We start from the raw sequence: 15,355 nt of genomic DNA on the forward strand, positions 1-15,355 counted from the left end.
GAAAGTTGCAGGCGTGCCACCATTCTGGAGTGTTGCTGCTGGCGTGCTGCTGCCCCTCGCCGTGGCACTAGGCCCGCCTGCTTAGCACAGCGTCCATGTCCGCCGCCCAATTTGGCCCGATGATGCCTTGCCCACCGCCTAATTCACCTTGACGATGCCCAGCGACCCCAGGTCAAGTGGGGACACCCGTTGAGTTTAAACATATCAATAAGCAGAGGAGAAGAAACTTATGAGGATTTCCCTAGTAACGGCGAGTGAACCGGTATCGGCCCAGCTTGAGAATCAGATGGCACATGTATGTATGTGTATATATATATATATGGGAAAAGGTACTATACGCTCGACCTTACCGTAGCCTTCCATAAGGTCGAGCGTTGGCATATTGCTGGCCGTCGGATGCTAGTGTTTTAAATCAACGGCTATCCTCAAGCTGGGATTTCTAGGAGAGAGACCGGTCGTTTTGGTTACTGTGCAACCTTCTCTCTCTTGCCCTCAATACCAGCCCTCTCTCTCCCTCAATCCCTACCAGGAGACGCGTCCGCATGCAGCCCTCTCTCTCCCTCAATCCCGACCACTAGGAACGTTCGCCTCCACCTCTCTCTCTCTCTCTCCTTCTCTCCCTCAATCAGTACCACTAGCCGCAACCGCCTCCACCTCTTTTTTTTGGTATTTTCTTTATTTATTTATTTTTCAGATTGAGATGGTCGGGATCTAGGTTTTTTTCCCCAAGATGATGATCTCATCCATCACTTGGGATGGTTACGAATGGTAGAAAGTTTGGAATTGGATTCTTATTTTGATCTCTATCTCTTCCTTTCATCTGGTGGGCTGCACTGTATATTTCTGTGGTTCGGACACCAGGCTAATATGGTTGCTATATTTCTGTTTTTTGGTTTTTTGATTTTTTTATTTGTTTTTTTTAATTTATTTTTTGTATCTGTATCTGTATTTGTTTTTGTTTTTGTTTTTGTTGTTCTTTTAGAAACAAAAACAAATACAAATGGGTTTGTAAGTGGGGCAGTGTATGTTTGGGGATAGCGTTTTGTGTTTTAGTTCGCGGATGACGGCTCATCATCCAAAATTTTCTTGATAAACTGTATGTCTATTGAATTTCTCAAATGCATTATTTTTCAATTCAAAAGTTCGTGGGGCCACAGATATGACTAGTGCAATCTACATCGTATCCATTTAGCCATGGCCCATAACGTTATGCTCTTTCTAATCAAGCAGTTCCTAGCCATGGCCCACAACGTTATGCTCTTTCTAATTAAGCAGTTGGGAAACTGATAGAAATGAATGGTGTAAGTAAGATCTAGAAGTCCAAATAGGGAGCCAAAACAAACCATAAATCAGTATTCAGTCATATATACTTCTGGCTGAGGTTCAGCTGCAGAAAAAGAACAGAGGGGTAACTTGTTTTGCTCTCTAGTGAAACAGAGTCAACTTGGTTACAGGAGCTTTAGTTACATGTTCAAAAAAGAAAAAGTACAAAAACCAAAAGTCAACTTGGTTACAGGAGCTTTGGTTCCATGTTCAAAACAAAAAAAAGTAACAAACAAAAAAAAAGTCCATATACATATGTCAGTCCCTTGAACTATAAGGGAACTACAACACTTAAAAGCTGCTTTTATAGGGAATTTGATAACACCACCAGAAGCTACTTCTTGTAGCTTCTCTTACATAGTAGAAGGTATTTTAAAGTATAGAATGGCTTCTACTTTGAAAAAAGAAGCGACCAAATGCACTTTTAGCCTAAAAACTATGAAATCTAGAAATCTTTCCTAGACTCAAAAAATAGCACTGGAATCAACTAAGACTCCCTAAGAATGTCATAAAATAACATTACTTATTTAAAATTAAGAATAGTTGACCCTATGAATTTTTTATCCCACCAGAAGTGGGATGACCCCACTATGATGTCAGCATCATTTCATGGTAACCTCATCAGATCATGAGTCCTAGTGACCCCATCCTTTGGCCTTGTTTCTTCTTTCAATGTTCTACTTTCCCATGAGAAGCTGTAATTCTACTTGTTTTTTTTTTAGTAATTACTTTATTAATTTGGTAGCTGTCTTTATCATGATATCATGATATATCAGTATGTATCGACAATATTATTTTTGATATGTTAGATTCTTGTACTCTAGGACAGTATTGTATTGCTGACCGGCAATACTGAACATGTTGGGTGATATCAACAATACATAGAACACTGAATTTACCATTTCTCTGTGATGGACAGTATTGTATTGTGTTACAAGTTTCTTCCGCATGACACACCTACTTTGAATTAGTTGGGTGTTCAGCGCCATGACTAGTAGGTAGCCCGATGGTGTTAGAGAGGAATTATATGATCTGTGGGTGGGCCTTATCTACCATATGTGGATCCCACAATACGGTAATCCAGAATGTTGATCTGATGGGCTTCACTGTGGATAGCCTGCAAGTTCGGGAGTGGGAAAAACAAAAAAAAGGACCCAATTCAGATATAACTAGAGAGGGCACAAGAACACTGATGACACTTGACTCTTGTGGTAATCAGTTTTCCTAGTTCCCAACACAAGTGGAAGAAAAGGTAAAGGATGGGTTGTTATGGATAATTGGAGCAAGTAAATTGAGTGATGTTCAAAGTATCTCTAATGCTGAAAGAAATGAATATATACATGATTGCTCTTCACGCTCACCAACTAACAAAGTTAAAATCTCACCTTTTACCATAGTTTAAAAACTCACTGATTCGACTTGAAACCCAGCTGAGTCAACTCAACTTGGTGAGATTTCGAGCAAAGTCTTTAGGAAATTCGGTTCCGGCACCGAGTTGGCCCTGACTTAGGAAAATTCATCGAGTCAACTTAAAACTTGGTCGATTCGACATGACTCATGGAGACTTGGCGAGTCACTCATCCTATGAAGCCGGTTTATAATAATAGTAATAATAAAGTTTAAAATAAACTAATATGAGGAACATGGAAATTGAACCCACCAACTCTATATATCAGGAAGACACTCCCTACCAGCAACCTCAGTATGACTTTCATTTCTTATTTCAAAATTTTCAATACTTACATGATATGCAATTATTTAAAATATTCCTTAGTATTTCTAGAAGTTTATATATATATATATATATATATATATATATATATATATATATATATATATATATATATATATATATATATATATTAACACACGCACACACATTACACACCCCCACAAACTCATGCCGTAGTGGGATTCGAACCCTTGACCAGGAGTTGAAACTCCTGAGAGTCTACCACCCAGGCAAGTTTTGATTTATATTTATTAACTATTGAGTCGAGTCAAGTCGAGTCTTTGAGTCAACTTGACCCAGATGAATACGGAGTCAAGTTTTTGGGTGATTCTATCAACAATGGCTGGCTTTGTTTTCCATTTCTCCGTGATGATCCAGAATCCGAGCAAGGAATATTTGAACAGGTTTTGAAAAGGGACCTTGACTTTTCATCTGATCCATGGCCTAGTATTTCTGAGAGTGCAAAAGATTTAGCATGGAGAATGCTTATTAGAGACCCAAAAAAGCAGCTGACCGCCCATCAAGTTCTGTGTGAGTGTTTTTTTTTTATAGCTATATCATGTTTTATAATTTAGAGATCTTGAAAGTAGTGAAATATTTATGGTTTTGTTTATTAGTGTAGAAATACTTCTCAGTTCTCATTCTGTTTTGTTATCTTCCAATGATGGACATGCTTCTCACTGTCCATAATCTAGAACATTCAGTGGTCTTCAGAAATTTCCTTTAGTTGGCACACTATTTAAGGATAATGAAACCTTATAACTTATAAGCCCTGGTCATTACGCCTTAACAAGGCAAACAGAAAATCATCATTACAATCTTGCAGCTACACTCGCAAATAGATAGGCCACGCGTGCTTCCATTTGACTGCCTTGAAATATTTCTCTCTGGAAATTCCTGTGGCCTCTTGTCCATTTACAGAAATTATGGATAGTTATGTCATTTTGGGTAGATTGGAACTCATATCCTTCCTAGTAAACTGAATTTTCCTTTTCTTTTTTCTGCTTGTGCTTAATGTCACGCCCCAAACTCGGAAACCGGATTCACAAAATTCTCGATCGCCGAATCTAGTGCTGACAGCCTCCGTAGTACCCCATTCTCAGCTCCCAGCGTCCATACGCCAAATTTCGATCATGAGATCCTACAAGGAGGATTTTTCAATGTACATTTAACCATAATAAGCATAACCACAAGTTTACCCAAATTACAAAGACAACATCATCATCTCATATCCACTAATATAACCAGTTAAATACAATATTGAAAGGAAAATACATATGTCAAAAATCAAAGCTCCATAAGTCCGCTGCACGCTCTAAGCTCAATGCTGCCGCAACCTAACATCACCTGCACGCATCTATCGTACATAAGCTTATAGAAAGCTTAGTGGGTGGTGAAAGTGTGTGCACAAGGTAAGTGTCAAGTAAGCAATGTCAGAGTAATCAGAGTAAGCGGAAGTACTGTCAAGTCCATGAATCAGGGTACACAATGCAAGTCAGTTATACAAATGAGGAGTCAAAGCGAGCCAAATATTAGATGTCGAGGATACAATGCCATAAATCATACAATATCGAAATAAGTGAAAATATACTGATAAGTCTATGAGTATCATCATGTCACGCCCCGAACTCGAAAATCGGGCTCACAAAATTCCCGATCGTTGAATCCGACGCCGACAGCCTCTGTAAAACCCCATTCTCGGCTCCCGGCACCCATTTACCACGTTCTGATCCTGGGATACTATAAGGAGGATTTATAATCATCAGTCTGATTCATAATGAGCATAACCAAAAGCAAAACCCACGAACAATAACCACAAGAACACCATCACAAAATCCACTATGATAAAAAAACTTTTGAATACAGTGCATATGAAAAGAAAATACAATGTAACGAAAGTAACAAAACTCCAGAAGCTCGGCTGCACGCTCCAACTACGGTGAGACTATGGTTGCGATTGCGTCCTGGCATCACCTGCACGCATCAATCGTGCATAAGCTTATAGAAAGCTTAGAGGGTGGTGTAAGTGTGTGCGTAATATAAGCGTGCTCAGAATGCAAGGTCAGAGTAGTGCGGAACATGGCGATGAGTACATGAATGCAATCAGCCATACCAAGGCTATGCGGTGTAAGATATGAATGTTATCGGCCATAACACGGCCATGCGATGCGAGATGCAACTCAAGCATGTCAATCCTCATCATATATCAGTACAGTTCTCATTCTAGATAATCATCGGGGTTTAGTACACTACAAGTGGTACTGTCGCTCTCCTAGCCGCACAGTCCAAGTAAGCGTAAAAAACCTCACTATTCGCCTGGCCAATAATCTGTCAATGCCTATCCGGCATGTCGATAGCGGACCCATTCATGAGCTGGTCAAACTCAGCCAAGTATTGCCCCCTACCCTCGGGCTAGTAAGGCCACACCCCTTTCCAACCGACCACGACACAGTAGGAGACGCGGCCTCCTGGTATTCGGCCCCCATGCGCTCATATATCCACTCGGTCTCGACGTTAGAGTCATCCTTTGGTACCATCGGGTTTAGAAATTTTCACCCAAGGACATCTATGGTGCTCCGATGCTTAGTAACAATATTTTCGGTATTTAATCCAGCCACCCACGATATGTCTGTGGAGGCTTTGGCCCTGATGTCGCTGGGGCATACAATGATCACAATCACACAAATGCAAGTGCATGAATCATACCATCAGACATGCACAATCCTACGCGTACCACGCGCTCATGTAGGGTAACTTCGCCTATCAGGGACTCCATAAACCATCCACCCGAAGGCATGTGTAATGATCAGTCAATCCTCACATCAGGCATACATATGATGCGTATGATCATAGATCATGAATCTATATTAAACATGTTATGTGGTGATGGGCTCTGATCAAAATGAAGATGGGCCTAGATGGCCTACACATTACAGGTATGGGCCTATTAATGGGCCCTAGGGAGAGAGTGACAATGCGGACATTTAACCAACATCATCCTTACAATGTGGACATCAAACCATCATTGCTCCCAAGGTATAGCCCGTTATAAGATCAACACATATACCATGGAGGAATCACACTACAATGGGCCTTAAATACTTCCTATTGGGCCTTGACCCATGGGCCTCCAGTACATCAAATGGGCCTCATACATGGGTCTCGTGTGTGTGTGTGTGTGTATATCAAGGTGGGCCTCAACGACGGGCCACAAATGCATCAAGATGGGCCTAGTCACATGGGCCTTGCATACATCACAATGGGCCTCATAACATGGGCCATAATTAAGGTAAGCGGGCCACATCTCATGGGCCACGCCCAAATTTAAGTGGTGATAATGATTCCCACCATTAAAATCCTTAAGGCCTGCCATAACATTTATTTCTCATTCATTCTGATCGTAAGGTCCCAAGGGACTTCAATGGTGACCGTTCAATTCTCACCGTGTATCGTGGTCCACATGATAAATAGATCTGTCTTATTTTTGTCTCAAGTCTTAAAAATGATCCTTTGAAAATGATTGGACAGTTTGGGTGCAACACGTGCATCATGGCGGATTCCATATGCGACGGATGGACGGCAAAGATGAGGTACATACCTCATGATGGGGCCCACACTATGGAAGGTGTGGATTATAACACATACATCAGTGGGTCCCATGTGGGGCCCACCTTAACGTTTATTTTCCACCCAGCCTTGGCCCACTGTAATATCTATTTTCCACCCAACCTGGGCCCACTGTAATGTGGTTCGCCAATCCAGTCCACCCATTATGTGTGTCCCACTTAACTGAGGGTTCAGACCAAGTTTCAACCACATCCAAATTTCAGGTAGGCCCCCACCAAGTGTTTTTATATGTTTAGGCATGTCTTCACATGATTTTAAATGGTGTGGCCCACCTGAGTTCCGTATACAGCTGATTTTTGGGGCGGCCTCCTAGTCCGAGGGGACCCATCAAATGCATGGTGTGGATGTTCGAAACGCATCACAGTGGGGCCCACAACTGGGGCCGTGAGGGCCTGCCAGGCCGTCCACCCGCCCACTGACAGCGGCAGCAGCAGGTGCTGCTGCCCCTTTTCTTTTATTTTAAAAAAAAAAAACCATTAATTCGATGGTTTTTGATAGGTGAGGCCCACCTCAGATGAATCCATCCCAGCCATTGGTCCCTGTGGCTCGATACAATCCCAACGAGTCCAATATTGGGTGGTTTTTGATGTACAGGAGCATCAGGGAGTAAATCAAAGGTAGGAACATTGTTTCCTATACCATGGCCCGCCAGGAAATCAGATCAACCTCATTTTTCGGTTCAACGCCTAAAATGATCTGAGGAAGAGGATGGATGGCTTGGATTGTATACATACATCAAGGTGGGGCCTACATGAGCAGCCCACCTTAAAAGCAATTTTTTTTGTTAGTACACACCCATATCAATATATGCACTCCACGTTAACTACCCCTGCCTCACGTCCAGCGTCTAGAGATGCTGGACGGCTAGGATAGACACAACATCATGGTGGGTCCCACATGTACGTGGCCCACCTATACCTATATACATATAATATATATATATATATCTTATATTATATATATATAATATATATTATATTATATATCATATATATATTATATAAAATATAACATATAACAAGAAGGGCATTGGGTCCATTTTAACAGTGGATGGTGTGGATCTTCACCTATAATAGGGTGGGCCACATCGTCTGATATTGATGAACGGAGTAGATATCACACATTTTGGTGGGATCCACACCATCACAATGGAGGAGAGAGAGAGAGAGAGAAACAAGAGGGACGGTGATGGAGAGGAGGGACCCTGCCACTATGGGCCCTCCATTGATACAACACATACATCAAGTGGGTCCCACAACAAGTGGACCCTAAAATTTGAAATTAACGGTGGATCACCCACCTCTAGGCCTCCTCCTTGCTCCCTTAGCCTTTTATGCTCCTTACCTTGCCTTTTGATAGTGGTTGATGAAAGATGAATGGTTGAGATGGGAGATGAGAGGGTAGGGAAAGTGGGCCACACTTGGCATTTAGGAGGGAGAGAGCTTGGATGTGTGAGAGTGTTGTTGCTTGGGAGAGAGTTTTTAAGAAATAAGGAGAAATGGAGAATTAATGGATGAAGGGATGGGTGGAGTGGTGGTTGTAAGGAGAGGTATGGGTTGGGTTGAAATTTTAGTTAAAGAGGAATGGTGAGGGGAGAGAGAGAGTTGACTTACGGAAAAGGAGGGATGGGTGTTGTACTTGACATTGATTGATTGATTGATTGATGGGACATATCGTAGAGATTCCCTCGATATTCACAACACGCGGCGTTTTCTTCGGAAAGAACGCTGGCCCACATCTCCTGGCCTGGGCATCGGTTCAGTGCGCGAGTCGCGGTGTTGGAACCGCGGCAATGGCGCAGTCGCTAAAGTACAGGTTTCGGTTCGAGCCGACTTCGATAAGTGGGACTCGGCTTAGGATTGCCCGCAATCGTCGGATACGGTGCGAAGGTTGCCGAAATTTGACCGGAAGGATCGTGGAAGCCAACGGAACGGTACGGACTAGGACACAGGTCGTACACATCAGTCGTACCAAGGCTATGCGATGCAAGACATGAGTACTAATGGTCATATCAATGCAGAAACATGACAACCCAAAATGCTAAGTACTGAAGATGCAATGTAATATGCAGCGCAAATGAAATGACCAAGTGGGAGTGAAGTCGGGATAATAGTACATAGTATCGCAGACTATGGGGTCCATCACAAGGGACTTCTATCCAAACTAGTCTCATACCTAAATTTGGATAGTTAGACTCAATGTGGTAAACTCCTGATCTCAGGTTAGTCGCGCGCCCAATCGAAATCCTGGCCATGCGAAGGTACACAAGAATTAGTTGCGCACCACCAGCCCAAGTGGATAGTGAATGAAAAAAATGCATGAACATGCAATTCGTACTCAATAAGTCCACATATCAGTACGGTTCCTCTCTGAAAAATCACCGGGGTCTATTACACTCCAAACCAGGTTGTCGCCCCATCGCATGCAACAAGGTGAGTGGAAGAGACCTCACTATCCGACTGGCAATATCGGTCTGGCTCATTGATAGCGGACCCATTCCTCAAGCTAGTCAAATTCAGCCTAGCATTGCCCCCTCCTCTTGGACAGGTAAGGCCGTACCCCCTTCCAACCAACCACGACACAACGCGAGACGGTGCATCGAAACCGCAGCGACGGCGCGATCGCTAGGGTACAAGTCTCGGGTCAAGCCTACTCTGGTTGACGGCATGCATCTCAGGGTCATGCGTAGTTTTTGAATAAAGGTCGAAGGTTGCCGGAATTTGACGGGAAGGATCGCGAAAGTCTACGGAACAGTACGGATTAGGATACGGGCCTTACACTTAATGTATAGTTGGTTTTCTTGCAGGCCATCCATGGGTTCAGGTTGATGGTATAGCTCCTGATAAGCCTCTTGATTCTGCAGTTCTAAGTCGCATGAAGCAATTCTCTGCTATGAACAAGATCAAGAAAATGGCCCTCAGAGTGACTCAAGTTGCTTGCTGAAATTTGTACTTTATCTACAACTAGTTGAAGGCAAACTTAACCTACAACCCATTTTTACAAGCATTTTGTCCTTGAAAAGCGAATTCAGCAGCATAAGAAGAAATGAGTACCATTTTTATTTTCTTTGATCAATCTGAATTTTATTAGAAAAGGAGTCAGTGATCTCCACCATCATAGCCTTGTTTCAGCTTTCATCTTTTTAGATCCTGCTTTTATGGATCTAAAAGGAAATATATTATAATAAATGTTATCTTGTTATTGTATGGATATGTCACTATTATGTTTCCACAGTGAACATGTCTGACCGCATATTTATACAGATCTCTAGGGTCCTATGTCTCTCTGGTGTTGGGTATGGTCTATCAGGTCATGTACTAGCAGTGGTAAAAGCACTACTATTATATAAATTTGAACATAGGAAATAGCTACGGATTTTGGCCATAGCTACTGATATTATAGCCGTAGCCCTAGTTCTAGTTTTAGCTGCAAATCTAACTATATCTTCGAAACTATGGCTACCGTGGTAATTACTACGGATTATAACCATAGCTATAGGTGAAAGTGCACTCCTTTAGGGCTAACCACCCAGGAGCATGTGTTTTATTATCCACACCATCCATCTTCTTGTTCTATCGCACAACAAAGTGTGATCCACTGCTGAAAGAGCGGAAAAAATGGCTGCAAAACAATAAAAGAGAAACATGTAGTAAAAAAAATTTAATTTTTTTTGCTGCAAAAAATTAAAGCTACGGGCTGCGAAAGGACAATCTGTGCATTCTGTAACTCGTCCTGCTTCTTTAAACAAGAGTACTCCAGTTGCTTCAGAGCGGTATCAAGGTTTGGAGCTTAGTCAACATTCCTATCCTGTATTGACAATGGGACCTGATAGGTGCAGAAGCAGCAGATGAAATTACAACACCAGAAGAAGAAGGTTAAATTTCCTCACCTAGACTCTCTAATAGTGAAGATGGTATCTTTCCCTATAAATGTTCCTTGAAAGTTATAGGAGCAGTAGGATAAACAGTAAAGAAAGAAAAAAGAAAGAGTTAGAACTTTCGAGATAAGGTGCAGGAGGACATTGGTTTTCTGGGAACAGCCAAAACCTCCTTAACTATTCAGACACATAGCATTGTTCGTAACTTATCCTTTTGAAAAACACAAACATTGATGAATCTCAAGCTGCCATGCACCTCCTTTTAAGTAATGAAGTACATGGCCACTTAACTGTTTGGTGTGCTTACCACTACGAATGTACTGCATGTTACCTACTTGATATGTTTGTCTTGCCCGACATGATAACTCAAGAAGAAAGTACTATCTTCTTTAAACAACTAAATGTCTACATGTATATTCACGTACAGCGGTACAGGCATGACTTGATACTTGCTGTAAATTAAACCTTTCTCAACCATCTGACATCCTGTTCAAGGAATTCTGTAACGTCTGTAATACAGTGCTCTTTTTCTCTCCTCACCAACATGCATGCACAAACGGTTAAGTGTAACTGTTGAAAGAATGGATGAAGATCTTCCAACCTCGAAGATTTTTGGGGCATCCCCCATCTAGATCATCTCAATCTGATCCAAAGCCAGAGTCTGATCCATGCCGAGACCTAGAACCTAATCTAGAGCATCTCAATCTGGAAAAAAAAAAAAAAACCAAAGAAAATACCAAAAAACAGAGGTGGAGGCGGTCGCAACTGGTGGTACCGATTGAGGGAGAGGAGAGAGAGAGAGAGAGAGAGAGAGAGAGAGAGGTGAAGGCGAACGTTGCTGGTGGTCGGAATTGAGGGAGAGAGAGGGTTGCACGCGGACGCGTCTCCTAGTAGGGATTGAGGGAGAGAGAGGGCGGGTATTGAGGGCGAGAGAGAGAAGGTTGCACGGTTACGGAATGACCGGTCGAGCGTATAGTACCTTTTCCCTATATATATATATATATATACACATGCAGAACGCTCACCTGTGAACCAGTTTGTACATACTACGTACGAACTTTTTTGATAACTCATCATATCTGATGAGTCTCAGAAATCTGAACGGTCCACATAAAGCAGAACCTTTTAAACCCCCTGGTACCAATTTTTACTTTGAACCAAAACTTTGGTGGGCCATGAAAAATGCAAATAGTTTCTTCTCTTGATTTGAATTTCTCTTTGCTATGGCCCACCAGAATCTTAGATCAAGGTGAAAATTCGCCCCCTGAGATTTCATGGGATTCCGCATCTTATGGACCGTTCGGATTCGACACCCATGACACGTGTGCAAAGGTGCGCACATGCGTAGGTGCGTAGGTGAGCATGCCTCTACATACATACATATATATAGGGAAAAGTTATTATACGCTCGACCTTATTATAATTTCTATAAGGTCGAGTGTTGGCGGCACGTTATTCGTCGGATGGTGAAAATTTTAAATAGACTGGGAAATTTTATACGGCAACCAGGAATTCATGTGCGAGCCTTTCGTTGTTGGAAGATCATGTGCTAGGATTCTGTGTAGGGCCCACTATAATGTTTGTGATAAATCCAACCCGTCCATCCGTTTTTCAAAATCATTTTATGACATGCAACCAAAAATGATGAGGATCCAAGATCCAAATATGAAATGGGCCACATGAGAGGAAACAGTGGGGATTTAGTGACCATTGTTGAAACATTCATATGACTATAAAAGTTTTGTATTGGTTTATATTCGTGGTGTTTTCATTTCATATCAGTGAAAATGACCTTATAAACGGTTTGGATGTAATATAAACACCAAGGTGGAGCCTAGGAAGGTTTCAACGGTAAGCATTCCTTTCTATAGTGTTTCATCTCGTATGGCCCGCTTGAATTTTGGATCCCCCTCATTTTTGGTCTAATGTCCTAAAATGATATCTAAAAACAAATGGACGGGTTGTGTTTCACACAAAGATCACTGTGGGCCCCACACAGAATCCTTTCCCGAATCTCCATGGGAAAGGCTTTAGTAGGAAATCCACATCCCTGGGTCTGGAAACGGACTGGCTACTCCCCTACAACTGGCCAATGGGGTGGTTAGTGTTATGTGGGCCCCATCATGCTATATGTGTTTCATCTATGTTGTCTATATGTTTTTCTAGATCATTTTATGGACCAAAAATGGGGTATATCCCAATCTCAAATGGACCACATTATAGGAAACAATGTTGAATGGGCGTCGACCATTAATTTTTTTTTGGGGGCCATAAAAGTTTTGGATCAAGTTGATCTTTGTTTTTTTCCTTCATATGGGTCGTATGACCTAATCAACAGATTGGATGTCAAATAAACAATACAGTGGGCCTTAGGATGATTTTAACCGTGAGCATCACTCTCCACACTTTTTTCTAAGGTGGGGTCCATTTAAGCTTTGGATATGATTCATTTTTTGTTTAATGGTCCAAATTGATCTCGAAAAATGGATGAAGGGTGTGGATATTATAAATAAATCATTATGGGGCCATGAAACTTTGATCTCCTTTGAACCGTTCGTGGAACTTGGAGCTCGAGGAGCGTCGACACTTGTCTTCGTGCGACACGTATCTACACCAGCTATATAGTTGGTGTGTAGTACACCAGCCAATCCGCTTCCCTCCTAGACGGAAGGGAATTGCTCAACTTACTGAGTAAACTGTGTGAGGTCCACCATGATTTATGTATTTTATCTTCTCCGTCGTCCATCCAATTTTCCAGATAATTTTATGGCTTGATCTGAAAAATTAAGTATATACAATGTTCAAATGGACCACACCACATGAAATAGTTGAATTGAACTTTTATTGTTGAAAAATTCTTGGGGGCCACATAAGTTTTGGATCAAGCTTATATTTTTGTTTTCCGTTCATCCATGTATGTATGATCTTATGAACAAGTTGGATGACAAATAAACATCACTATGGGGCCTAACAAGGTTTCAACGGTGGAAATCATTATCCCCACTTTTTCCCAGGCACAACGGACTTGATATTTGGATATGCTTCAATTTTGGGCTCAACTCCTTAAATTAGATGGAAAAATGGATGGACAACATAGATGAGACACATACATCATGGTGGGGCCCACATAGCACCAACCACCTGCCATTGGCCAGTGGCGGGGGAGTAGCCAGTCCATTTCCCAAACTCAAAACCCAGGGACGTGGATTTCCTGCTAAAGCCTTTCCCATGAAGATCAGCAAAAGAATTCTATGTGGGGCCCACTGTGATCTGTGTGAAATCCAAACTGTTTATAAGTTCATTTTCATTGATATGAAATGAAAACACCACGAACATAAACCAATACAAAACTTTTTTAATCATATGAATGTTTCAACGGTGGTCACTAAATCCTCACTGTTTCCTGTCATGTGGCTCATTTAATATTTGGATCCTCCTCATTTTTTGTTGAATGTCCTAGAATGATTTTGAAAAACGGATGGACGGGTTGGATTTATCACAAACATCATAGTAGGCCCTACACAGAATCCTAGCACATGATCTTCCAACAATGAAATGCTCGCACATAAATTGTTTAAGGCCCTATAAAATTTCCCGATTTATTTAAAATTTTCACCGTCCGACGAATAATGTGCCGCTAGTACTCGAGCGTATAGTACCTTTTATATATATATATATATATATATATAGGGGTCGTTTGGCACCATGGATTTGAGGGGATTTCAAATCCCCTAGTTGTTTGGCAGCATAAAGTAACCAGGGGTTTCATATCGGGTTTGAAATTCAATGTGAGAGTTGGATTACACCCGAAATCCTTTCAATAATTGCCTGTGTAATATGTGTGTCACCATATTATTATTTTATTGGGTACATGGCCCACTAATGATATCCAAAAACAATTAGATTATCAATTGCATCACTATAATTACCTTAATATAATGATCAGCACCGTCCAAACATTGTCTATGTAAATAAACGGTTAAAAATCGTTAGTTAGTCACTTGAACATGATCTTGTTCCTGTGGCCCATCCAAGACTTGGAATTTCATCATTTTCGGGCAAAGCATATATTTCAGCGGGCTTATTACAACCATTGTATCAAAAATTACATATGTCACTAATTATAGATATTAAAGTTGATTTAATAATTAAATTCAAATCCAGGTAAATATACCATGCATAGCTACTTTTGGACTATGGTTGATTCTTAATCCAGGGTGTCAAACACAATATCCAGGAGGTTCCAAATCCATCCTCCCAAACAGGCACTTGGTGTTGAAACTCTAGTGAGTCTACGACACACTACAATTTTTTGTTCAAACTTCTAGTAGTTTTTTACATTTTTCAAGAAGTCCTCCCCAGCTTTTTCTAAATAATTCACCTCGAAAAAGTAAAGACCTAAAAATATAAAATAGAATTATAGACTCTTTCAAAATTTCCCAAGAAGTCTAGGGCTGTATGATCTTCGAAAAATCCATCCCCTAATTTCTAGGATTTTTGAGAAATGTTAGAGTTGGCCAAGAATACTTTAGGAAATGATTAGATTAAGTTTGGTTAATAAACACCTTGGACTTGAAGGCAAATGGATGTGTTTCGAATTCAAGTAGCCAATTTTTGCATTTGGCAGTCTTAGATACAGTAATAAATGGCTTCAGAGGTATTTCAAATGCTAGAGGTATTTGAAATGCTACCTTTGGTGTGTTTTAAAATATCAATGAAAGGACGTGATTATGGAATAATCCAAAGTAAATGTCTTTTTAGCTCATTTTAATAGGCAAAAGAGTTGTCCGTGTAAC

The 15,355-nt window shown here is 41.2% G+C and overlaps 1 long non-coding RNA gene across 3 annotated transcripts; it reads left to right on the plus strand.

Annotated features, from left to right (window-relative positions):
* The first annotated feature begins 350 nt into the window (after positions 1-350).
* Positions 351-9,966, plus strand: LOC131240498 (uncharacterized). 3 transcript variants are annotated; one of them, XR_009168786.1, is made up of 3 exons: positions 351-666; positions 3,434-3,586; positions 9,489-9,966. It is a non-coding gene; the product is annotated as an uncharacterized LOC131240498 (long non-coding RNA). The 3 variants fall into 3 exon arrangements; XR_009168787.1 differs by having other exon boundaries at positions 3,434-3,579; XR_009168788.1 differs by having other exon boundaries at positions 351-582.
* Positions 9,967-15,355: the final 5,389 nt, after the last annotated feature.

The sequence above is a fragment of the Magnolia sinica genome, chromosome 3 (genome assembly GCF_029962835.1).
Source record: "Magnolia sinica isolate HGM2019 chromosome 3, MsV1, whole genome shotgun sequence".
In the NCBI taxonomy this organism is placed as follows: domain Eukaryota; kingdom Viridiplantae; phylum Streptophyta; class Magnoliopsida; order Magnoliales; family Magnoliaceae; genus Magnolia; species Magnolia sinica.